The sequence below is a fragment of the Ursus arctos genome, unplaced genomic scaffold (genome assembly GCF_023065955.2).
Source record: "Ursus arctos isolate Adak ecotype North America unplaced genomic scaffold, UrsArc2.0 scaffold_3, whole genome shotgun sequence".
Taxonomy (NCBI): Eukaryota; Metazoa; Chordata; class Mammalia; order Carnivora; family Ursidae; genus Ursus; species Ursus arctos.
The window spans coordinates 30,174,987-30,202,879 of record NW_026622985.1 but is presented as its reverse complement, the minus strand read 5'-3'; the positions used below and the strand labels follow the sequence as shown (position 1 = coordinate 30,202,879).

Here is a 27,893-nt window from a genome sequence, read left to right as displayed (position 1 = left end):
TTTTATTTTTTTAAAAGATTTTATTTATTTATTTGACAGAGAGAGACAGCCAGTGAGAGAGGGAACACAAGCAGGGGGAGTGGGAGAGGAAGAAGCAGGCTCCCAGGAGAGGAGCCTGACGTGGGGCTCGATCCCGGGATTCCGGGATCACGCCCTGAGCCGAAGGCAGACGCTTAACACCTGCGCCACCCAGGCGCCCCTGAATAGACATTTTTAAATGTCTGTTTAAAATGGGCAGAGGATCTGAATAGACATTTTTCCAATGAAACCATAGAGATGACTAATAAGCACATGAAAAGATGCTCAATTTCACTAATTATCATCAGAGAAATACAAATTAAAAGCACAATGAGATTTTATCCCACACCTATTAGAATGGCTATAAGAAGAGAAGAGATAACAAGTGTTGGTAAGGATGTAGAGAAGAGGGAACCTTCATGTACTGTTGGTGGGAATGTAAAATGGTGCAGCCACTACAAAAGACAGCATGGAGTTACTTCAAAAAATTAAAAATAGCACTACCATATGACCCAGCAAGTCTACTTCTGGATATTTATCCAAAGAAATTGAAAACACTAATTCAAAAAGATATGCACCCCTATTTTCATTGCAGCATTATTTACAATACACAAGATACGGAAACAACCTAAAAATCCATCAGTGGATGAATGGATAAGGATGTGATTATATATATACATATATATATATATATATATATATATATATATATATATGTATATATATAATGTGTATGTATATGTATATATAATGTATATGTGTGTATATATATATATGTGTGTATATATATATATGTGTGTGTGTGTGTGTGTGTGTATATATATATATATATAATGGAAAACTACTCAGCCATAAAAAAGATGGAATCCTGCCATTTGCTACCACATGGGTGGATCCTGAGGGTACAAGAGGTTATGCTAAGTGTAATAAGTCAGACAGAAAAAGATAAATACCATATGATTTCACTCATATGTGGAATTTAAGACACAAAACAAATGAGCAAAGGGAAAAAAGACAGAGAGGCAAACCAGGAAACAGGCTCTTAACTATAGAGAACAAACTGATTACCAGAGGGGTGGGGAAGATGGGTTAAATAGATGATGGGGATTAAGGAGCACACTTGTGATGAGCACTGGATGTCATATGGAAGTACTGAATCACTACATTGTATATGAAACTAATATTACGATTTATGTTAACCAACTAGAATTTAAATAAAAACTTTTTAAAAATGATTGTACCATTTTTTATTCCTACTAGCAAAGAGTTAGAGACTCTTTTGTTGCACATACTCACCAGCATTTGATGTTGTCTTAGATTTTAGTCATTCTAATAGGTGTGTAATAGTAACTTATTGTTGTTTTAATTTGCAATTCCCTGATGAAATATGATGTTGAGCATCTTTTTATAAGCTTATTTGCCATCTGTATATCTTCTTTGTTGAGATGTCTGTTCATGTGTTTTGACTGTTTTAATTTGGGTTGTTCCTTTTCTTAATATTGAGTTTTTAAGTGTTTCTGGTATACTTTGGAGACAACTCCTTTATTATATATGTTTATTGTGAAGATTTTCTCCATATCTGTGGCTTGTATTCTCATTTTCTTAGAAGGGTCTCTCACAGAGCAGAAGCTTTTAATTTTAATGAACTCCAACTTATATTTTTTCTTTTATGACTTTGGTTTGTATATAAAAAGTCATTACTAAACCCAAGGTCACCTCCTATGTGTCTTCTTTAAGTGTTATACTTTTGTATTGTACATTTATGTTTATGATTAATTTTTAGTAAACTTCTGTTGAAAGTGTAAGATTCTGTTGTTCTTGTTGTTTGCATGAGAATGTCCAGTAGTTCCAGCACCACTTACTGAAGACTAACCTTTCTCCATCAAATTTTTGTCATGAAACGGTATTAGATTTTTTCATTGTCTTAGATCCTCTATCAAAAATAAGTTGACCAATTTTTTGGCTCTCTATTCTGTTTCACATTCTATTTGTTGTTCCACAAATACCATGCAATCTTGTTCACGATTGCTCTACCATAAGTCTTGAAGTCAGGTAGTATCAATTTTTGACATAATTCTTCAATATTGTCTGGCTATTCTGGGTTTTTACATTTATATATAAACTTTCAAATCAACTTCAATATCCATAAAATAATTTGCTGGGGTTTTAACTGGGATTGTATTGAATCTATACATAAGTTTAGGAAGAACTGACGACAGTACTGAATTTTCCTACCCATGAACATAGAATATCTTTACATTTCTTTAGATCTTATTTGATTTTCTAGGTCAAAGTTTTCTAGTTTTTCTCTTGTAAATCTGGTATGAATTTTGTTAGATTTATACCGAAGTATTTCATTTTTGAATTACAATTAGTGTTGCATTTTTAATTTCCATATAAACAATGTTTTCTTTTTAATTTCAAATAAAGTTGGTTCACTACTGTTATATAGGAAAGCAACTGACTTTTGTATATTAACCTTGTGTCCTGCAACTTTGCTGTAATCACTTATTAGTTCTAGGAGTTCTTTTGTTGATTCTCTGGGATTTCCTACATAACCAATTATGTCATCGAGGAACAAAGATAATTTTATTCCCTCTTTCCCAATCTGTATTTTTTATTTCATTTTCTTGTTTTATTGCATTAACTAGAACTCCCTAGTTAATGTTGAATAGGAGTAGTGAGAGGAAACATCTTGCCTTTTTCCTGATCTTAGGGTGGGTGTTTCTAGTTTCTAGTTATTAAAATGTGATGCTAGCTGTAGGTATTTTTGTAGATGTTGTTTATCAAGTTAAAAAATTTCCTCTATCTTCCTAGTTTGCTCAGTTTTCGTCATAAAAAGATGTTATATTTTTTCAAACACTTTCTCTGAATCTATTGATATAATTACATGATTTTTCTTTTCTAGCCTATTGATGTGATAAGTTGATCAATTTTGGAATTCTGAACCAGTCTTGTATACCTAGGATAAATTCCACTTGATCATGGTAGATAATTCTTTGTATACAATATTCCTAATATTTTGTTGAGAATATTTGCACATAAAGTTCATAAGACATATTGGTCTAGCCTGTTCCTCCATTATAATGTCTTTGTTTGGTTTTGGTACTGGAGTATATCTTAAAACCATAATCTGATTTCAGAACCCATGGCTTTAACTACTATATTCTATTATCTGAATGGGTTAGCTACTATATTCTACTATCCCACTAAGGAAATTGATTTTAATTGCATTTAATTTTAATTAATTCAAATTTAAGTACTATATTCTACTATCTGAATGGGTTGAGTTTTGACACTTGACTTTCTATCATGAACAAGGCATTATTAGGTATTTTCACACATATTGTCTCATTTTGCTGAATCACATAGGAGGAGAAAAGATAATCCCAGCAAAAATAAGCAAATTTGTTTTATTTCTAAAATGAGTATAATAATAGTATCCATCTCATCAGGGTTTTTTTGAGGAATAAACTATATGATGAAAGATAAACACTTAAAGTAGTTAAACACTTCACATGTGTTCTTGAGGTGATAGTCATATCACAATTAAATTCTTTTGTGCTCTAAACCAGTATCTGTACTATTATTAGACATTTCTGCTTAGATGATGGATTAGTTGTTCAGAATCAGTCTTTCCAAATTAAATCTCTATTTCCATTCCTAAAACTATGTTACCTTTTTCTTTCATATTACCTTTCTCTTTTAACAGTTTATAAGCTGACCTAGACACCAATCTATAAAATGTGGGGTTATTTTCTTTATTTCTCCTTTACCTAAAACCAGTTGATGAAATCTTGCCTTAGTTTCTTCCCCAATTTTCTAAAATTCTACTCATATCTTCTATTGTGGTGACATTTGTTTTAATTAATTTTATTTTATTTGCTTTGATTTAATTAAATTTAATTTCTCCATACTGTTTCCCTTAACTATGGAAAGAGCTACCTAAGGCACCTCATTACCCTCATTGTTTCATTCAACTGATTTTATACCCTGCTGCCAAAATCATATTTCTGACTAAGGTCAAGAGTAAAACTTAAATAATAAAGTAATTTAATAGGTCATCTCATAACCTATTTTATTATAGCATTCAACAGCTTTAGCAAGCTACACAGATTAGCCACATATCTAGCCACATATCTTAACATCCTACCTTCACACTTTCTACTCAATCCAAACTATAATATCCATCTTTCTCATTCCAAGTATATACGCCATATATGTATTCATGCTATTTATTTTATACAGCATGGCTTGGCTTTCTATCTTACATTTAAACTATCCCTTTCAGGGGCGCCTAGGTAGTGTGCAATAGGTTAAACCTCCAACTCTTGATTTCAGCTCAGGTAGTGATTTCAGGGTTATGGGATCGAGCCCCACACCGAGCCCCATCATCAGCATGGAGTCTGCTTAAGACTCTCTCTCCCTGCCCCTCTGTCTCTCCCCTCTTCTAAAATAAATAAACGAATCTTCATAAATAAATAAATAATTCCATTCATCCATACAGGCCTGAAAGAGATGTCTCTTCTTTCCTAAAGATTTTATAGACATTACTCTAATATAGCTCTTTGCTCCAGACTTCTGTATTTTTTCTTGAACAATATAACATTTAATACTATGCTGTACAGGTTTATGTGCCCGCTTTCCTGCTACATGCAACTTCCTTGATATCAGGAATTAAATAACTGATTTTTGTATCCACAGTGCTCAGCATAGTTCTGGGCACACAGCTAATATTCAACAAATCTTGTGAAGCTGAATGCATAAATACTATAAATAATACTCCTAAATTTCATTTTCCTGTTTTTAAAGGAAGTTAAGATTTAAAAATTAACTAGTACTATTACAAAAGGAGATGGCTAAAGGAGAAATAAAAAATCCATTATTTTAAGATATAATAAGAAAAGAGATGATCACATTTTCATGAAGCAAAGTATGTACATGAATTTCAACTGTCACTGTTAAACATCAAATAAGATAACTTTTTTAAAGGAACATAAAGACCCTATAATCGATTCTACTTCACCACATTAAAGATGTAGAGGTTGACTCTTCAGATTAATTACAATAAGACTGTAACAGAACATAGAAACTTTCATCAATACTTATTTTCAGTAATGTATTGATAAATATCATGGATGAAAAAACTGATGCTTCCAGAGCAGTCATATTATAATACATTTCTCTCAAGTTCCGCCATCACTGAAATAAAGGATATGGCACTGCTCACCAGTGTGCTGTAGAGGAACTCTGCAGACCCAGTCACATTCCTTAGTAGAAGCAGAAGGGGACCATGCCACTCACTATTCTTGCTAAACTTTAAACATGAGACATAAGTACCTATTTTAGGATCAAACAAAAATTTTTACCAATGATCTAATTCTAACATCCAGTCTTGCTATTCATCAGAAAAGGAATGAATACTCTAGAGCAGCGAGAGCAGAGATAAACCAACTGTATCCAACCTGTAGCTTATTATGTACAATAATCCATGAGCTAAGAATGCTTTTAATATTTTTAAAAGTTTGTAAAACAAAGGAAAAGGAGAAGAAGAGGAGGAGAGAAAGAGGGAGAGGAGGAGAGCTTAAGACATAGACCATGCATGACCCTCTAAACCTAGAATATTTACTATGTGGCCCTACAAAAAAAGTTTGCCAACCCTTCCTTTTGAGCATCAGTGTCTAATAAAATTTCCTGTGATGGTGGTTATGCTCTACATGTTTGCTGTCCCAATATGGTAGTCACAAAACTCAGAGCTATTGAGTACTTGAAATGTTAGAGCCATAGCTGTCTGGGGGTTACCACACTGGACAGCACAGCTCTAGAGCACACATCTTCTCATTCCAGTAGTTTTGAGCCTTCAAATGGCATGAACAATGAATGAAATAGAATCCAAGCCGCTATTACCTGATCAGCTGATCAGTATTTGGTTATTTAGATAATCTAACTCCTCCCAAACATATTCCTTTCCTTCCATTTCATACCCTCAATTATTCCATCCCACCTATTTCCTTCCAATGCATCTCCAGCCACCTTGTGATCCCATTCTCTTGTTTTAAATTGGAAAGTAGAACACAAGAACCACCTAGGACCCTACTTCAAAAGCCAGATATACTTCTGTAAGACTAAGTCAAAACTCGAATTCATTGTCCTTAAAGAAATGTGGTAGATGAAGTTTAGATTCTTTTTTTTTCTTTGATACTTGGTTGAATGATACAGATCTGACAGACACATTGTGAACTGGCCTAAAGACCCAACCACCACATATAATGTAATTTGGAGAGAAATTTGATTCTGAGTTCTGAACATCTGACCTAAAAATCTACCACAAACTTTATGACAAATCAGGAATAAATTGTGAATAGCGTAACAATAAAAATCACTTACCAGTTGTGCAGTTCTATGAGTCATGAAGCGTATTTACATAAGTCCTATGGAAATTTGTATGCGACTTCATATGTAATACATACACTCTGCAGTTACAACTACTGAGTGCCTTAGTACTTGCTCGCCCTTGACAATCCTCTCTATTCCAGTCAGTTTTATTCTATCAGAGTGACATTTCCAAAATCAAACAAATCCTCCACAGCCTAACAGGTAAAAACATCTACTGCAAAAAGAACTGGAACATAATACTACCCTTAAAACATTTTCCAAAGCTGCATTCTTTTTAATATTTTACTTTTTTAATCACAAGGTTCGGAACAAGATTCTGTGTGTAATATAAGTGTGTTATTTCTTAGAACTTAGAATTACAGTTCCAGTTTGCAGATTCCCAAATCAATTAATTCAGAAAGTGAAAATTAATTTTTGTGCCAAAGTAAGTGTTTTTGTTAGATTTTCTTTTGAATTATGAGTTAGCCTATCTTCAATGCACTTCTTTGTTAGGCAAAAACATAAAGTGGGCAATAGATAAATGCTGAGAATATCATTCAATCATTTTTTTTTAAAGTAGCTGTCAAATGCTCTTTAGAAAGCGTCTCAAGGGGAAATGACGATGTCTAGAGTAAATGATACCAAGCATCATAAAAATATGCCAAATGATTTTTGTCTGTCAAAAATGGCTAGTAAAGGAAAAGTATAATTTCTGTTGGTGGGGGGAGAAGGAAGACCTATTCCTCATAATCCTTAAAATGAGAGGTTTTTGTGCAGTCCAATTATATGGGAAAATGAAGTGTGTACTTACATGAATGTTTGGGAATGCCAGAGTCTTTTTCATTAGAAAGACAATGTGCCCAGACAATTGGCTGATTTTTAACTTTTTCAGGATATTATACTATCATTAATATTTAGCCAAATTGTCCAAAAATGCTTGACAAAAGAAAATATTAAAAACCTAACACAAAAATCTTCTGACAGCTGTAAAGAATACTAATCACTGGCAAATTATTTGGGGACCTTGTATCCAGAAACATATCAATGATAATTTTGAGTTTAAAATTTCCTTGAGATCATGATCCCAGAGTGCTGGGATCGAGTCCCGCATTGGAACTGCTCAGCCAGGAGTCTGCTTCTTCCTGTCCTTCGCCCTCTGCTGTGCTCTCTCTCTCTCTCCCTCTCTCTGTCAAATAAATAAATAAAATCTTTAAAAAAGGAATAAAATAAAATAAAATTTTCTTGAGGAACATAAGGTCCTTCAAAGTTCCCATGTTTTATATTACCTGACATTTAGGAGATCTTATTAAACTGTATATTATTTGGGTGAATAGGAGAATTCTTATTTTTGTTTTGCATATGCTCTGGACAAGGAAATTCAAGGCATAATACTTCATTTAATATTCTCTCACAGATTTTGTTCTGTAAAAATGAGAAATTCAAATGAATTATAACTAGCATTCAAAGAATAATAATTGAATGGGAAAGCAGTAATAACTTTGGTTGGACAGATGGCAAATCTAAATACTCCGAGATTAAGAAGAGAATTAAAAAGGACCTCAGAGATCAAATAGTCTGTTTTTGTTTTACATCAGTACATGGATTTCTTCCATTATATCTTATATACAGTTTCATTTCCAATACTTCAATTAGCAGGGAATTCTCTACCTCCCAAGTCAGTCAATTCTACCTTTGAAACATTCTAAATGTTAGAAAAGTCTTTTTGGCAAAAATATAAACTACCCATAATTTTCTCCCTATGTTTCTCTCTTTAAATCCTGGTTTGGCTCTGTCAGATGCCAGTAGTAATCCAAAGAATTAACCCGAAGCTGAAACAGAGTGTCATATAAATCTATCAGGAGGCCTAAAAGTCCACCATGAAAATGATGGGTTCTGAGGACTGGGGATACAAATACGGTCCATTTCATGACAGATTAACCCAATAAAGATTATGAAAACACATTCGATGGATAAACTTTCTTCTGTGTCTATAATTTTAGTTTTGACTTTAATTTTCATTTACAAGGTTTTCTGAGGAAGTTATTTTCTTTCCTCAAACAATGCTATTATAAGGATTGGAGAAGATTAAAATTATTTTGGAAAATAGGTACTATAAAACCACTGACGTTATTTACTAAGTTATAGTGGTAGTGGCAGTGATGGGCTTTCTTTTTTAATGAAGGGTTTCAGAAGAATAGAAAACACATTAATAAAGATATGGGGATGGGAGAATAAAAAACCAGGACCAGTGTGTCTTAAATCATAAAGTACACAGAATTATTTGGGGACCTTCTTTAAATGCAGATTCTTTGTACCCTCCCCCTGCTGACTGACCCTCATTCATTAATATGTATTTCTGTATTTTACTCCCAGTAATAGACCACATTTTGGGAATCACAGTTTTGGCCCCAAAATAAGAGTCTAACTCTAACATAAAACATAAAAATGTTAATGATGAAATATTATTTTGTAAACATTAGAAACAGAGGAGGAAGGGGCGCCTGGGTGGCTCAGTCAGTTGTGTCCAACTCTTACTTTTAGCTCAGGTCATGATTTTCAGTGTCCTAAAATGGAGCCCACGCTCAGTGGGGAGTCTGCTTGAAGATTCTTGCCCTCTGACCCTCCCCTCACTTGTTCATACTTTCTCTCAGCCCCCCAGATAAATAAATCTTAAAAAAAAAAAAAAGAATGGGAGGAGCAATTTAGGAAACATTAAAGTCTATTGATAAGAATAAATTTATACACACGGATGTACAAGAATATAAAGAAAGATTGTCTACACATTTACAGATTATAAAAATATATAAAGAGATTAAATGTTCCTTTAATTATCTTAATATTTGACAGGGATTTGAAAAACCAAGTACACAAGCAATTAGGAGGAACATCCAAAAGAGAGAAAGGACAACATCAGTAAGGCTAATGCTGGCTCACTTACTTGGACAGTATCACTTCAATAATACGACAGATTTTTCTCAAAAGCCCTCAAAAAACAAAAACAATCCATGTGCTTCAAAAATCACACTTTGGCTGAATTACAAGTACAGGATTACAAGTACAAGTACTTGGGAAACATTTATATCAAAAGCTGGATATAGTAGTAGAAGTTAGTACTAATATTTACTATCCATGTGTCCATGGACAAGTTGCTTAGCTCCCAGGAACCTCAATTTTCTGTGTTGTAAAAAGGGGATCCTAGTATCTGTCCTTTTCTGCTTTAAGATGTTGTTGTGTGGATCAAATGAAAAATGAGTGTACTTTTGAAATGTATAAACACCACCACGTGGATGGTATATGGGTATATTCAGAGTCTTACTATATAACCACAGTCAAATCCATAGACACTCAATGGCTTTAGGAGAAGTAATGGCATATTTTGGAGACACCTTTAATCTCACATTTCTATAAGAGGGGCGGGAACCAATGAGAAGTATGACTTAAGACATACAGACACAAAATAAATTTTCACCTTCTGAACGGGTTTTGTAGTGACTTCTCAAGTGCAGTTAATGAGTATATCACCGTAACTGTAACTGACTCTGGGAAGAACACACACTGGGGCCCTTGGCTACTAAATTCTGAAATGTATCCCAACAACCCACCATTATTATGAGGTTCTCATTATTCTTATCAGTTCTTACCATAGAGTCCTAGTGATATTTGTGAACACAGCCTTTAAGTTCTCAGCTGAATTAAACTTTATAGACAAGCTTATTCCTGACTCTAGTACCTTGATCTTCCTTTCTTGGAGCATTTACTTTAAAAACTTTGTCACTGCAAATTCCTTCTCAGCCCCCTTTGAGATGTAAATTTTTTTAAAAAAAGCTATTGTCAGTGTTACAATCCAGGACTACCTGTCTCTAGGATCTGACAGCCATCCCTTTGACATGTCAATATCAAGGCAGTTCTTCGATCTCCCAGTCTCTGTGGGAGGACAGGGGCCTAACTTCACTGGATGCCCTACTCTAAGCTGTAAAATTACCTCTTATCACAAAAACAGGAGAAAATTTACTTTTCTTTTGGAAAAAGCAAATTAGCAAACACATATGGCTTGTGTTCTCTCTCACCCCAGTGCTTACAAATCTCCTTACCCTTTGTTTCAAAGGAAATGAGTTCAGACTTTAGACAGATCTCCCTCTTGACTACAATAAATAAAACCTTGAATAAAATCTTCCTTACCTCTTTAACTTCATTGAGTGCAATTTTACTTCGACACTCAGGGACCTGTTTAGGACAGAAAAAAGACTTCAATTTCCAATCACGGAAACAGCAGACCAGAAGGAGCGGTAGCATTTGATAAAGATATAATGTAAACAAACTCTACTTTGCGAAAAGGTTGCTGTCAGTCATAGGAATTTGCATGAAGCTTGGAATCATACATTTAAACAAGGTCTAAATATAATTGGTCTTGGGCAAGGAAAATTTTTGTGCAAAATTACAACACTTTCTAATAGAACCCGTACTCTATTTTCCAGATTGCCGAAACTCACTCAACACATGGCTGATAGCTGGAGCTTTGGCAAACATGAAAGAATGCTAAAGAAAATGTTGCCATCTGGTGAAAGAGAGAAAGGTGGTGGGCTGCAGTCTTTTCTATTTTTTTATGAGACTTTACATATTCTGTTAGACCAAAATGAACATATCGAGACAGAAAAAAAAGCCTACATTTTTATTTTAATAAATTTAAATATGAAGGAATTCATGAGGTTACTATGCTCCTACCACTCTTCCATGACTACTTTTAACAAGCTACAGTTCCATGTAATATGTTAATGAAGACATGATCTGGCATATGCACTGGTCTGTGTGAGCAGAGAGTGTAGCTGTAACTTCACGTAGCATGTTGCCTTTCCATTACTGTAATTGTAGACGATCCTTCAATGAATGTATTCATGTATTACATGGCTGATGAGTTTTAACTAAGCCTAAATATAAATCTCAAGTCATTTAAAAATTATCCTGTAAAGCATCTATCCCTTTTTTTAAATTAGTGCCATACTGTTCAATCTCATTACTAAGTAATGGCAGTTTGTCCACTTGAAAGTCATTTAACTTTACCTCCTTCTGTCATGTCTGACTGGTAGGGAGAGTCCTATTTTGCAGTTAAAGACTGTGTATGATTAATATCCATAATTATAAGATATGACTGAATTAAAATCAATAACCCTTTTATTTGCAGTAGATCTCTCTTAAGCCTTAATTGCTGATTTAGTAGTTAATTGAGAAAATCCTTGTTAATGATCTGATGTAGCTCTGAGGGAATGTTGAATGAGTGAGAAATTGTTCTCCGGTAGGCATAATTTTCCCAACTGCGTATGGCTGACCCTGGAGAAAGATGGACAGAACGGGCCATGGAATCAGGGTTCAATTTCTCTCAGACACACAGTCACGTATGACACACATGCTGAAAATAATTAGGAATTATTCATCTTCGTGAGAATCCTGATCGGTAGCACTCCTAATATACAGAAAAAAAACCCAGAAAGAATAATATTCCCTAGAACTTATTTTTTAGGAGCACATGGAACATACTTTATTACAGAATGCCTCTTTCTTTGTATTTTCTAAATTCATCTGCCTTTTGCTTGTCTAATTCTTGCGTGTGTGTCCCTCAGTGCTTACTTTGCTGCTGAGATAATTGCTCCTGGAAAGGAGATTGTTAATGGTTCTGGCGGCATAAATTCTCCAGAATTAAACATCTCATCTCCTCTGCGCTAGCCTTCTTCTGCTAATTTAAAAATCATTGCCCTTCACAGCCTTTACAGAAGGATCTCTCATTTTAAGTATGTGTTATTTAGAAAAGAAGTACAGTCAATTCCATGAGACAATCTCCCTTTAGAGAGGAAGGAGGGATAAAACAACATTCGATGAAGCCCAAAAGGCACCACACATTGTCCCAAGTATTTCCAATACAACATTTACCCTAATTCTGACAGGCATCATGAGAAGTGCTTATGAGTATTTCCACATTACAGATTAAAAAACAGGAAGACACTAAGGCTCACAGATGTTGGGTAACTTGCCCAGAGACCAACTGCCAGTGAATAATGAAACAAGTATTTGAAACATGACTTCAAATCTATGCTTTCCTCTTTGTTTTTCTCCCAGCAACAGGATGCATCTATAAAATAATCTGTATTTGGAAAAAAATTAAAACAAAAACAAAAACATTAGTGTTGAAAAATGTGTTTTGAATTAGGTATGCTTGGATGCAAATTGTAATGTGTTCAGGTCAAAATTCTTGGTATGTACCAAATAACGTATACACATGTTTTCCAAACTATGCAGCTGTGCCCTGGGATGTCACAGCAAATTCACCAGGCACTAGGGAATACCTTAAATTTTTAAGAGAAACACAGCAGTACTTGACACTTGTCAGAATGCTGCAAACAACTAGCTTGAGGTAGTTCAGTCTAAAGAGTAGATTGTGCTAAAATCCTTTCAACGACATCTCTTTGCATAGCTGAATTTTCAGTGACTGCTGGGAAGAAAACCAAGTACGAAACAAAAAAAAAAAAAAAAAAAAACCGATGTGGAACACAGGTTAAATGAGGGTCCCAGTGGTGTCTAGGGTGGTGCTAGTATCTTAGAGGTGTGTCATACTCAATAGATACATATATCCCATTAGTAATTGTGCTTATGTAAAAATTAAATTATTTTTTATAGTTTATGTATATTATTTTCTTCAGACATCTAATAAGCTGTTAGGACGTAAGTACTGAGTTATTGGACTTCACTGTGTGTAATAAATGGAATTTTTAATATTCCTTTTGGTCTGAGGACACAGTGACAACATGAATGAGGACTAAGGATCCCATGAAACAGGAAAGCTTGGGAATCTCAGAAAATATTTGGTATCTTCTTCCTCTGTAATAAAGAGGTCTTGTACATGTAACTTAATCATGTGAGTAAGCCAGAAATCAATGAAGATTTTTCTACTCATGCCCATCTGTCGTACTTCAGAGCTAAAGTCAAGGTAATCTCAGAGAAGACTGTATTTCAAAGGAATATTTATTTCAAAACGTGTCTCAAGTTGAGCATGTGGCCACACCTCCCAAGGCTTTGTGACTGGCAAATTTACCTTGTGAACTGGGTACTGCCATAGGTGCTGTATAGTGTAAGGGACAGAAGACTTGAAACCCAATTCAAGTTCTGTCATTTGCTAATAACAAAACTAGTAAAAAATTAGTCATGCTGTCCTCATCTGAGAATGAACAGAACTCAGTGAGAAGCCCTATTTCCTATACTTCTGTTGTGAGAATTAAAAATAATATAAGCCTGGTGATGGGTGGTAAGGAGGGCACGTATTGCATGGTGCACTGGGTGTTATACGCAACTAATGAATCATTGAACTTTACATCAAAAACCAGGGATGTACTGTATGGTGACTAACATAATATAATAAAAAATATTTAAAAAAATAAAAAAATAATATAAGCCAGTGTTAGTTCTAGGCACAAACTAAATGCTTAATAAACATTACTGCCTTCCTTCTGAATTCACCTTGCCATTGCAGAGAGGATCGATAATTAATACTGCCACATCATACCAAAGGATTGCCAACATTTCTTTCTATTTTATTCTAGCCTGAATATGCACTACAGATTAGAAAAACTAGTCTCAGAGAATCTCTCCAAGGCTTTATTCATTATTCAGTCAAGGTTTATATTGATTCTCGTTGGGTCATTTCTAGCATCTCCCAAATGACACCCCATTCTTCATCTATTCATCCCACAAATATTAAACCAATATCCCCAAAACACAAATTCAAATATATCATCTACCTCTACTCAAAAGTCTTCAGTAGCTTCCCATTGCCTATAAAATTAAGTCCAAATTATTGAGTACAACATCATGGCCCTACATTAGAGATCTCCCTATTTTAAAGCAACATTGTCCAGGGGTTAAGAGCAGACTCAGAGCTACACTTCCTAAAATCAGAACTTTATGAATTTAAGCAAGTTATTTATACTTTCCAGGCCTTAAATTTCTCATCTGAAAATGGGAAAAATAACAAGACCTACCGGAGATGGTGGTTGTGGAGAGTTAATGAGTAAAGGTAAGCACTTAGAATAGTGCTTGACACAGAATAAGTTCTAAGTGTCAGATGATTCCTTCTACTGTCCATACACTCTTAATTTCAACAAACAAAACTGCATGATAATCTCTGAACAAAGCCTGCATTTTGGATGTCTGATTCTCATGTTTTCCCTATATTTAAATTCCCTTTCTAGGCTTATCTCCAGCCCAAATCTTTGCAAATTATATCCACTTGTCAAAAGCCTCTCTATGAAGCTTTCCCATTTTTCTTTCTTTTGCCTCTTACGGGAATTAATTTCTACCACTCATTTTACTGATTATTTTCCCTCTTGTATTATTATCTGTTTATTTTCTTCACAGCTCTAATCATAATTTATAAGCAAATATTTCCTTGTTGGCTAACTATAATTATATTATTGGTATATTATTAAAATTCCAGAAATCCCTGTGTGTGTGTTTTGTTCACCTTGCACATACAGCTATCTTGCAGCAATACTGAAGTAAACCTAGGAGTTCTGGTCAATGGAATGTGAGCAGAATCAAGTATAAAACTTCTAGAACAAGCCTTTTCTGCTGGCTGAAATGAGGATACAGTGCTAGAACTGGAGCAATCATCTCTTTCCATGAGGTTATTTTGGGAACTGAGGTCTCTGCAGAGAAAAAAGAGAAGTCATGTGGTTTTCAGACTCTGTGGAGTACCATAGTATGTTTCAACTGACACTTCCAGACTCTAAGAAAGAAAGAAATTTATTATGCTTATTAAAACCAAGGCTGTTTAAGGAGGGCACATGATAGGATGAGCACTAGGTGTTATATGCAACTGATGAATCATTGAACACTACGTCAGAAACTAATGAGTATATGTGGGTTAATTGAATTTAAATTAAAAACAAAAACAAAAAAAGAAAACCAAGGCTCTGTGGGATTTTCTGCTACCTGTAATCAAACCTAACTCAATTAATACATATTCATAATCAATCAGATTGTTTTATTTTCATTTACTTAGAACTTTCTAACTCTAAGATCAAGAGAGATACAAAGTCCCCTAAATTCTTACTCATGATGCAGTTGCTACATGACCTCCCAAAATATAATACAGCTGACCCTTAAACAATGTGGATCAAGGTGCCAATCGCTTGCACAGTTGAAAACCTGCATATAACTTTCTAATTCCCCCCAAAAGACCTACTGTTGTTTGGAAGCCTTACCAATAATATGAAGAGTCAATTAACACAAATTTTCTGAGTTATATGCATTTTTTACTTTTTTCTTACAATAAAATAAGCTAGAGAAAAGAAAATATTAAGGAAGAGAACATACTTTATAGTACTATACTGAATATATATATATAAAAAATCCACATATAAGTGGTCCCGTGCAGTTCAAAGACATGTTATTCAAGGTCCACTGTATTTTAAGATTTCATTGATTTTAAACTTGGAATATATTACCAACTGCTTGAATTAAAATGAGATTACTTTGTATTTTATTTGGTATACTTTAGACATATTTTGCCTATTTCAGTTGCATCTAGCAATTCTATTCAGAAGAAATATTGACTCCTGGTGATCTAAACTGGACCAATCATAGTGTTTTCCCCAGCAACTAGAAGGTTGAGCAAAGGAGCACAAAGTTGGAAAGTGGTAGCTGAGTCACGCCAGGGCAGCACTGTAGCAAAGGGCCCCAAGTTCCTGCTGCTGTGACCCCAGGATGCTTTTGTTCCTGTTGGTGGCAGAAATTTTTAGTTGCCTTTCTAGAATATGCCTTCCCTTCCCCAGTACTAACAGTACCCTAATGGCCCATTCACGTAATTGGAATGGTATTATCTGATCTCTAGTTCAAATGTGTCCTAATTTGCTGAAGCCAACCACATAATTCATCCCCATGCCACAGTTTCAGTTTGGGTGGGTATGTAGCCTAGACCCAGCCTAGGTGTGTTGGAGCTAGCTCACAGCAGCTCCCCAAAGCCAACTGCTGAATTTCTTCAAAGTCTGGAAGTCAGTTACTACACAGAGCCATTATTAAAAATTAAATTATGAACTCATACTTAAATTATATGAAAATAATTAAACTACATCAATTCCTAGCCATTTTATGTATTTTACTACACTTTATTAGAATTGATTTCTTCAGATTTTGACAATTATTGTATCTCTATGGTGGAAGTTCTATGTAATGGTGTGCTACTACATACCGTTTCCCAACTCTGCGGTCAGTGACATAATGCTTGTAGCTCAATAATATATATTCTTCCAACATTTGAACATTATTGTCCAAATGAGCAAGTAATTCACTCACATCATCAATGAATGAATTAGTGAGATTTCCCAACAGCTAGGATGTTTTCAAATCATTATTGGATCGCAACCATAGGTTGACTATGATATAAGAGTTGAGCAAAAGTTGGGGCGCCTGGGTAGCACAGTCGTTAAAGCGTCTGCCTTCGGCTCAGGGCGTGATCCCGGCGTTCCGGGATCGAGTCCCACATCGGGCTCCTCTGCTAGGAGCCTGCTTCTTCCTCTCTCACTCGCCTGCTCTGTTCCCTCTCTTGCTGGCTGTCTCTCTTTCACATAAATAAATAAAATCTTTAAAAAAAAAAAAAGAGTTGAGCAAAAGTTAATAAAAGTATTCTGAGAGAATTAATAGGTCATATGGAATTTACATCGAAGATTATTGTGTATTTTTTTATTTGTGAATTATGAGCTAAACATCCTTTCCATGAGTAAAATGTACAATGATCTTATGTACATAGATACATGGTTATATTTTTTCAGAGAGCTGATTTTAATCCTTTAGCAGCAAACCAATGCCTAAGCGAAGTAGATAGTGTATGACTTTTCATGAATGAGCAGGTGCTAAAATTAGTCCAGTCACAGGGAAGCTTGGGACTTTTATTCAATGATTAAAATAGACATATTTCTCTCTCTCTCTCAGTCTCCCTCAAACACACACACACAAACACACACACACACACACACACACACACACACACACACTTGCTTTTGAAATTAACCAGGAAGAATGTATCCTCAGGAACCTATGGCTGCAGTCCTATGACACAACAGAAGGAGTCAACTTTAGAGTGGTACAAAGGAAGGAAAGAGAAATAGAAAGAAGTTAATTTCTTGGTGAAAGTTCTGAGGTGCTGGATCAAACCAACACTGTAGAGCCATATTAGTCAATGAATTTCCTCTTTGTTTAGGGCAGTTGGAGTTGGAATTTCTGTCCTTCCTGAGACCTAATCATCTAGCTATTTAACTTTGTAAACTATCTCATTTTCCTTTCAAGAAACATTCCTTCTTTCCTCATTTTTTTTTTACCAAAAAAATTTTTAACCAAAGTTTGTGACTCAATCTTCTAAAAGATTAGGTAGGAGTTGTAGAGAAGGAAAGAATTGTGATATATTGTTCTCATAGAAGGTACAATTTATTGTGAAATACACAGAAGATACTTTCTCAAGAGAATGTACTGGAAGGCACAAAGGTAAAAAAGATTTGGAGTGAGTGCTGCTTTTCAAGACTCTCCAGGTTGTTGTGGACAATATACTTAGGTTGGTAGAGATAGTATTCTCCTACTCAGGCCCTAGATCCCAATAGGTCTTGGGAAACCACAGGAAGGCTTCCCAGCCTTTTATACCATCAACTTTATGTCCCTGAAATTATAGCATAATATATTTTGTGATTGTGAAGTCACTTAGCAAGCCAGGTCAACTTGTATCTAACACCAACCCACATTTCATGTACAATTTTATATTATGCCACTGTCTGCAGATTATAAAGTAATTAAAATGTATATTATTGCGTTTACATTATATACAACATAGCCACATCATGATGGCCAGTCTGGGAATGTGGCATCAAAAGCCTAGTCAGGTACCATCACAACTATGTCTATTGCTTTTATTCACAGACACCTTAACAAATACAGAATTAGATACTAGGAGTAGGGCAAGGGCCACAGATTCTTAGAGAAATTTATCTTTTTTGCAATGTGTTATGTGGTTAACATGAAACAAAATACTGGGATACTTTCCCATTTTCCAGGACAGAGAAGTCCTAGCCCATGATGGTACAGAGCAGTGAGTTAGCCAATCAAGTTACTGAATTGGGTTACTAGAGAAATAACAAAGGATGGAAAATTCTATGGCTATGATAGTATCTTTACTATATCTAATGACTCAGAGTAATTTAAAGTGAGAAAACCCTAAAAACAACCCTTAAAAATCCTACTCCAAGATTTGGAGTGATACTCAGTTCCTGTATATTACAATGCTAAAACAAACAAACAAACAAACAAAAAAAAAACCCTATCTTTTGTCACCATAGAGCTGAAGCTACTAAATATCAAATATAGAAATTGATTCTAGGAGTGCTTAACTAAAGTACAAGTTAAATTCACAACCTCACTAACTCTTTTATATGGAAGATACACTGATAGAAAATTAAGGAACCCTGATCATTGAAATAAGGGTATCCTGGAGCATTCAAAGGATCTGGAACCTTCCAATTCCTCAAACTACTCTGTAATGTTTCCATTGTGTCTCTCGTGCTGTACAGATCTAAAAATTTACCCAATTCAAACATTTATAGCCTCTCAACTGCTCTAATTAGTGAAATACAAAATCAGAATAGAGAATAAAATCATTACACCCAAAATAAGTTTTATAGATTTAAAAGTTTCTATTATAAAAAATGAGAATTTGTAGAGGACTATTTTGCAAACACTAAATCATGAAGAGCAGAGTATGATTTTAGATCAGGCTTAAGTCTGCTACAGATGAACACGCAACAATTTGGAATTCAACAGCTTGCAGGTTACTAACAGTGATTCTAAAAATCTGTTGGTTTAGTCAAAACAAACCTAGATCAAAAGGTGACTCATGCTAAGTAATATTAAAAAGTCAGGAGTCCGATATAAAGGAAGGAAGTCAAAGACTATAGGAGAAAGTAATGTTAGATTAGATTCGTCCTGTACTTTTCACCCACATATCCCCTCCCTATTTTCATTGCCAGGGTCCAGACAACTCTTAACTATTATTTCCAATTAGGAACAGACCAATGATGGAAGACCTAGTTTCTCTGAAAAGTGCTTTACTGGGCTGAGAATTCTAGTGAACAAGGATAGAATAAAACTGTGATCCATGATCTCACTAGGGATGGAATAAGCCATGTCCAGCAGGGCCAAGTCTGTGTTACTACCCTCCAAAAACAAAATATTACCTGCCATAAGATTACACTGTTCCTATGACCTCCAATCTTCCAGATGTCTCAGCTCAAATTAAATCCCAGTGGCAGTAAATTTGATTATTCAAATGTGGCCCTTGTATCTGCCTGAGAATTAATCATTCAGTCATGGCTAGAAATAGGGCTTGGTTACAGTCACTGGGGCAACACTTTGAACACGATGAGTCACTGTACTTTGATCTATTTTGTTCTTTTTTACTTGATTCTTAACCCACACACACACACACACACACACACACACACACACACACACCCTTGTTCTCTTAATTCAAAAATGTCCCCACCTAGTAAGACCTAAATGGTCCCATGCACCAGAGCACAATTTCCCACCAGAGCACAATTTCCCACCAGAGCACAATTTCCCACCAGAGCACAATTTCCAACTATATCCTGCAACGCAACCAGAGTTCTTTGCCCTATAGAAATAACCCAAAACTTCCATTTTGCCTTCCCAGTGTAATAACTTGTATTAAAAATTAAAGGGAGCCAGTATAGGGATTTGTTATTTTCCTTGTGCTGGTAAATTGTTAACAACAGCTTTCTGGGGGAAAAATACATCCTGATTTGTAGTGTTTGTTTACTTCCATAAATACTTCCACTATGGCCAACTCCAAGCTACCAAAGTCAAGCACTGAACTACAGAGAGAAAGAGATGTACACCATCAACTCTGTAAGTAAATACAAAATGGCTCCAGCACACATATATGATTTTACAATCAAGAATTGGGGAGATCCTGGAGTTTGATACCCTATTGATTCTTGTCTTAGGCATAGTTAGCTCATTTTCATTTATCCTCTTATGCTCAAAATCTGTCTTACTAAGTAGAATTCACTGAGATTCTGTAACATCAGAAATTAGTGCAAGTATCAAGCCAGGATCCAACAGTCTCCCCCAAACTTTTTTCTCTCTCTTTCCCTATATATATTTACTAAATTAACCCATCTCATTTGAAGAAATATTGGAATAATCTTCATAGTATATACATTTAGCGTTATAATAGCATCATTTTCTTAAGCTTCCTCTTTTTCAAGAGGGGTGTTTGCTCTGTTCAGAAACATAGGTAATATAGGAGATCCCTCTGTTAGACTGTAATTCGTAAGTTTTTCTGAAAATCCAGTAGAGCTTAATTAACTTGATCCAGTAGGAATAGTCACGTTTATTTCCTTTGACCATATGATTAACTGACTGCAGCAGACATCTATTGTCAGACCACACATTACTCTGGGAGTACTGCACTGATCTTACTTACTCCCTATCCCCATTATGTAGCCATATACCTATTTGTTTCAACTTATGATCAGTATAACATAGCTCCATAAAGGCAGAGGTGTTGTATGTTTTGTTCCAGGAATAGTTTCTAGCATCAAAAGGAAGGAGGGAAGTAAAAAAGGAGGGAAAAGAGAGGGAGAAATGTTAAAAGAAGATATAATATGATAGAATTATTTGAACCTTAAAAGCATCTGATGTTATCTCATCCAACAGCTTCATCTAGAGATGAGGAAATGGAATCCTGGAGAGGTCAAAATATTTGTTCGTGGATAGTCCATCTACAATTGCCAAGTCAGAACACAAGTCCTGAATATAGAGATCTTTATCTTATAAAAGGCGGTCTACTCTTGGGAAAGGCTATAAAACTGAGATTAAAAAATGGACAACTGCCATGGAAATACACAGAGAAGTATACAGACAGGACAAGGAAAAACAGAAGAGATTATTTTCTTACATATCCTGATTGTATAAAAAGCATGTTATTTTTTAAATTGGAATAGATAAAATGAACCAAAACTCTTAGATTATTTCTTTCAGCTTCCTTATTCTGAGTAGACCTTAAAGTGATGAAGTTGACAACAAAGTTGCTTTTATCAAAAACACAGATGATGTCCCTCTGTGTGGCTTCCAGCACATTCTTTGCGGGGAGAGGCCACTCTGAACTGTGTTATTTTGGTATTGCTCTGTTTGGAAGGTCACAAACCATTCACAGAAGCAGGCAGATTTTACATGTGTGAAACAAAAAGCTTTTTATTATCTCCATTATCTTCTCCTGCACTGCTCCTACATAATCCAAATTTGTATACCCCACAATGGAAAGAAGAATGAATCATCTGATTCTATTCAGCAAGATCATTTTTTTAAAACACGAATAATCTAATACTAAAGTATCACTAAGAATATACTATAATAATAAAATAAAGTAGATTTTGTTCCTATATTTTGATCTATGAATCAAAATTTTTATCTCAATGTATAAATTGATCTTTGAGGTATAAATCTTGCTTTATCAAAATGCTACATTAAAGGAAAACAACCAAGTCACTTTGAATATCAGAAAAGACTCAACTCTCTCAATCTCATCTGATCATGAAATGAACCATATTATCATTGCTGGGTAGAACAGCCAATTAAGCTTTCTTAGAAATTGGAAGCTTCTGTTCTGGGGCATAGTTCTGTAATGACACTCAGTAGATGAAGCTTTCACTTTCCCTAGCTGAAAGCTGCTTTTTCTTAGAGAAGAAAATTGTGCCAATCAAATTTGAATTTTTCTAGAACAAGTAGGTGATTTAGGAAAAGACCAATGCATATCATTTGTAGCACTTAAAAAATTTATGTTATTTCAGTCATCCTCTCAATATAACTTAAGCTGCAAATGTACACAAAGGGTCTAAAGAGAAGTTATAAAAAGGGGTGGTTGGATGAGTCCAGGGAAGGAGTGAGTTATGGCTAACAAAGGTGACACATTGGAAAGAGTTTGAAAATTTGGGTAATAATTCACACAGTCTTTCTGTGATCCAGGTAATCCAGTTTCTCATTTATGGAATAATGATGAAGAGAAGGAATGAAAAAGAATTATTAACCAAGCACGTACTCTGCAAGGCGCTGCGTAAGTTACAAATCTCTCTGACATTAATACAATATTATTGAGAAGATATGTCAGAAAGATAAGATGCTAACAAAGAAGGAGCTTTGTAGGATGAAGTGTTTAGACAAACCTTAACAAATAATGTAGGATTGAACTAATTCCTTGAAAGTTCAGCAGGATATTTAAAACCAGTGAAGCAAAGGGAAAGGGTCATAATATTACAGCTTGGAGAAAAATAAAAGGGACACTATAGATCACACTTACATGGATTTGGAATCAGATGCCCTAACACAAGATAAAGGAACCTAGGTACTTAACCTCAAAGTAAAATAATAACAATAATAATACTGGGTAATAAATACTAAGTGCTTATTACCTGCCAGTAATTCTTTAAAATGTTTTTATGTGCATGAATTCATGAAATCTGTGAAGTCATTAGTTATGATTATCCCCTTTTTGTAGATGCTGGAATTGAGACATACAGACATTAAAAAACTTTAACCAAAGCCCATTCAGCTAGTAAGTGGTACATCAGGGATTCCAACACTCAATAAACGGAAACATTTTTTTTTACTTAAAATATTTTAAAATAATAGACTAAAAAGCTCTATAAAACACTAGATACAACAACTTTTCATATTGAACAAACTTTGTAACATCATAATGTTTTTATTGCAGTTTTCCCATTTTCTTCATTGAAATTAATGTATTATATATCTCTTATATAATGACGATTCAAAGGCAGAGCAGGTTCCATAGAAATGGAAATCAGCTGAAAATATTTGTTAGCCAGGAGTCATTGTTCTACTTGAAATTACTGGATATAGTAAATTAACCCAGGGCAGTATTGTACTGCTGTATCGAAATGATAAAAAATGTGAGTAATTTCATGAGTCATTTATCAAACGCAGCTGAATAAATTACTGAGAGTTCAAACAAACGATAGGCAACACATGTTAGGAAAAAATTAACAAATGCTTAATAAAAGGTTCAATATTATATGTACATATACTTGTAGGGGGTAGGTACATGTGTGTGTGTAAATTCACAACAATCTATATGCCCATTATGGGCTGTCTGTAAACTTTCATTTTTTAAATTCATTATAACATGCATTGTTCTGTGTGCTTGCTTCTGAAATGCTATTTTGTTATTTTCCACCACATAAACTAGGAGCATCAAGAGAAAGCAACTTAACAACATAACTGAATTAGATAAATGTAGAAAATATTCATGAAAACCCTGGTTATCTTCTTCAGTTATGAACAAGAGTTCCAAAAGTAGCAGTCTGCTCTTTAAACTTTCAAGTTTTATTCTCAACAAAGCTAAAATTTGTCTCTTCTTTTAGGAGACTTTTTCATGTTTAAGGCAAGGCATATAGTAATTTACTAGACACGTCAACTATCGTAGAACAGAATAGAGGTTATTTCTTTACTTAATGAGGTCTAAAAAGGATTTCACCCTCTCCCTATAGCTTTCAGGATAAATTGTATAATCTTTATCTATAACTAATACCCCTCCAGGGTCTGGTCTTCTGATGACCTTTCTTAGTCACAGTTTCCAATACTTTCCCACGTCACTTAGAGCACCTGCTTTAATGTATTATTTATTCCTTCAAGTGTGCACGAGTACTGGCACATGCTCTTAGGACAGTCTAAAAATTCTATCCTTCCCCCTCTTATTAATCTAGATCAATCATTCTCATCCCTTTACCAGGGTCCTCTTTTCCCCTTTTCCCCTTTTCATCAGTGCAGTAGGATTCTGCCCATGGTTCTAAAGAGTCTTACGTATCGTACCACTTGTACTATGTGGCACCATAGCAGATTTGGAGGGGGGGGGGGGGTCTCCTTTGCAGAACTAAGCTAGTCAAAGACTTTATGTCAGAGACTTATATCTTATTTGACTTTGCCCTACACAGCACCTGGCTGCTGCAGAATGACTTAGTGACCAATTTCAATAACTCAGTGTCTGGTTTAGTTCTTTATAACCGATCTACAGGGTACGAGTTATCTAAAAATGTGTTTTGTATGGTTTTTTAATGGAGCCTGAGATGTCCATTTAGTGGGTATGTGCACGAAAACAGAAAGAGAGAAATGGTACCACATCAATTCCTTAGTCCTTGCTTCTCCACCATACTTCCATTTCACTCTCTCTCATCCCAGGTTGCATTCTATGAGACACAAATGACCCTGCGCATGCTCTCTGAGGAAAAGTTGCAACTAAGAGTGGAAGTGATGTCAGTGGCTCATTCTTGATACAAGGACCCATCTTCCTAATTGTGAAGAGAGTAAAGTTCTTTCAGGAAATAGCACCGTAATGGAATAAATGTAATGGCAAAGGCAGCTGACTTTTCTTAGTACCCTTCAGAACTCTTACATATAAAAGTAGAATCTCAACCAGCCTCTCAACCAAATATTGTTACCTCAGAAGTAGCAGCTGAAATGCTTAATACTTTTTGATGCATTTCCTTTTAAGGTCTATTGGTTCAAAAACTTTATCAGTGACTTTGAGGGACAGATTTAATAAATGGGAACATTCTTCCAGCTGGGATCTTTTGAGACAGCATAGTTATATTTAGTTCCTGAACACATGGAGTAGAAATATTCTTATTTAAATGTTAATATCATTTTTTTTCTGTCTTTCCTTTCTATCTTCTTACCTTTCAGAAGGAGATCCCTTACACAGGCTTACCACTGTCAACTTTTTCTCTGTAACCCCCAGAGTAAGATAATCGAAAACAAAATACACAGAAATATTATTTTCCCTACACGTATCAGGTGCCGTTACTTTCCTAGATAATTTCTTCAGCTGTGGATGGAATCGTAATACCTTCTGGAAAACAGTATCAATTTGGCATCCACGTGGTTCTTGAATCAGTCTTTAATACTACACTCTAAGGAAACCATTCTGGAACAATTGTTAAAACAAGTCTCACCACAGCTCCTTGTCAGTAATGTTGATATGGTTAGTATTAAATAATGCCTCCCCAAATAGAGGAAGTGTATTTGCTCAAAAGGTGTATTATAAAAGATGCACTCAATAAATATTTCTTGAGTAAAGCCTGAGTAAACTACCAGATAAATTATAAAGGAATTGCACTGTAATTCCAAATCCAATACATACCATTTTATATATTAGTTTTTAAAAATGTTTATGATTAAATTTAACCATGCTTTGTTAAAGAAAATTATGGCTTTTCAAAATTAAATGAATGTTTTTATGAAGCCAATAACTACTCTCCAATTTGTTTCCTTTATATAACTTCTATTCTCCATTCTTACATTTATGATTACCCATTCCCTCTGCTCAATACTAGGGGATAAGTAAACCACAGGGAAAATAATGTCTGTTTGTCTTGTATAATTAGGTCAAGGATAGAAAGGTCATGAAGTTTTGGAAGATGGCAAAGAAAATATATAGTAACACGAGAATTGCTCTTCTTTAGTGCTGGAGGACATGAAAAGGGAATTTATGGTATTTGGGTTGTGGATCAGGACATCTTTTTTCTGAATAGGTCAACATGCATCTTTGAAAGAGTTATAGAATTCTGGGATTTGAATGTCTCCCAAATGTCAGAATATTGTCATCTGTTTCAAGCTTTATATACTATAATACTTTTTCTTTTACATAATTTTTACAAGATAAAATTCTGTTACATAGCTGTCAATCATTTTAAATTTCAGTGATTATCATGCAGTCTCAGATTCTTACATGAAATTTAGGCAAAGGTTAACTCTTGCCTGTCTAAATATCTGTTATTCGGAAATGTTATAAAGCACACATAATGCTTTAAACAATTTACTTCAGAATAAAAGAAGAAAGGACCTCACTAATTAAAAGCTAACACAAATCATAATTACATTGCTTAAGTGTAAATGCTACTAGTGGCTATCCGGGGACCGGGAGTTATGGATAACTTATATTTTTTCTTATTTTTTGATTTTTGTCATTTTCTTTAATGAAAATTACATCATTCTTATTATTCCTCCTCTTTAATAAAATTATTTCATTTCATTCTTCAATGAAAATTTGAAAATGTATGTTTTAAACAATGATCTCTTTCATTTAGATGATGAAAAGCAAACAGGATTAGTGCATAATTTTTATAAGCAAGATGACATATTTCAAATCTGTAATAGGAATATTGGCACAGGTCCTTATCATGACTCTGATTGACACTATATACACTGAGACACTAGAAACCATGTGGCAGATACTTGCACTAAGAAACCATCGAGAGGTAGAAAAACTGCAGTAAGAAAAAAGAATATTCAAGAGAAAAATGAGTGTCCTTTGCAAATGTGTCAAGGTGACAATTATGTGGCCAAAATGCTAGATCTCAGCAGTTTGGAGAAATGTTGGGATCATTAAGGCCACTCTAATCATTTTAACTCATATAAACTATAAAGAGTTACTAAGCAGTCATGGTAACTTTTTTTTAAATTGTTCTAATTACCAATTCCTCACTCTTCGGTTTCGGTGGTTTTATGTACACCTACAGAGCTAAGGATTTAAAGATATTGCCAAGAATGAAAAGTATCATTTTAAGGGAAGTCCATGGGTCTTGGTTTCTCAACAGAAAAATCAAAAGCAAACATGGAGTTCAGAAGAAATGTAAGGCTAAAAACTATTAAAAGCAATCAACTCTAGGAAGAACATAAAGAATCCACAAGGGTATGAAGACGGTTTTTAAAAGAGAAGAGAAAGTTGAAAAAAAAAAGTCCTTAACAAAAATTAAACATTTTCTTTGGTAAACAAAAAGGATAAGATAGCCCTAAATTGCTTACTCATATAATAATGGAATATAATGATGAAATTATTTTTCCCAACATGTTCAAATGGAGTGAAAGATCATAACATCAGCTAGTTTTACATCAAGTACAGATTTCCAAGGGGGTGAATTGTGGCTCTATTCCACAAAAATGTCTATCTATTAAACTTATGCTGTCAAAGCTGTTTTATCACCTTTTTCTCTCCAAAATTAAACTCTTCTGGCACATCAAAACCCAACTGGCACACATAGAAAGTGATTGATTTTAGTGTCAGTTCACATCTAAATATACAGAGCAATGAAAATAGAGGAAGAAACAACATATAGTTGGTTGCCGGATAGGTATAATAATGCTAATTATCACCTCCCACTAAAAGTAAGTAGCACCTGGAAACCTCATATGATCCCCCTATTAAGTAATATGTGTGATAACCATAATAGAAGATTTTCTTTCTTCAGACCCCACTTAGCATGATGTAGGCTTAATCTAACAAAATCAATGGGATCCTTGAATGTTTAATTCGTGCTGTCAGAAATTTATTAGACAATAAATGAAGTGTGATAATAGTTTTTAAAGTAGATTTGACA

The 27,893-nt window shown here is 34.6% G+C and overlaps 1 protein-coding gene across 1 annotated transcript in view; it reads right to left on the bottom strand.

Moving 5' to 3' along the window:
- Positions 1 to 27,893, bottom strand: part of ZNF804B (zinc finger protein 804B) — a 712,281-nt gene that overhangs the window by 598,188 nt on the left and 86,200 nt on the right. The window contains exon 4 of the mRNA XM_057304168.1: positions 10,573 to 10,617. The gene's annotated coding sequence lies outside the window, so the exon portion shown is untranslated. The remainder of the gene's footprint in view (positions 1 to 10,572; positions 10,618 to 27,893) is intronic.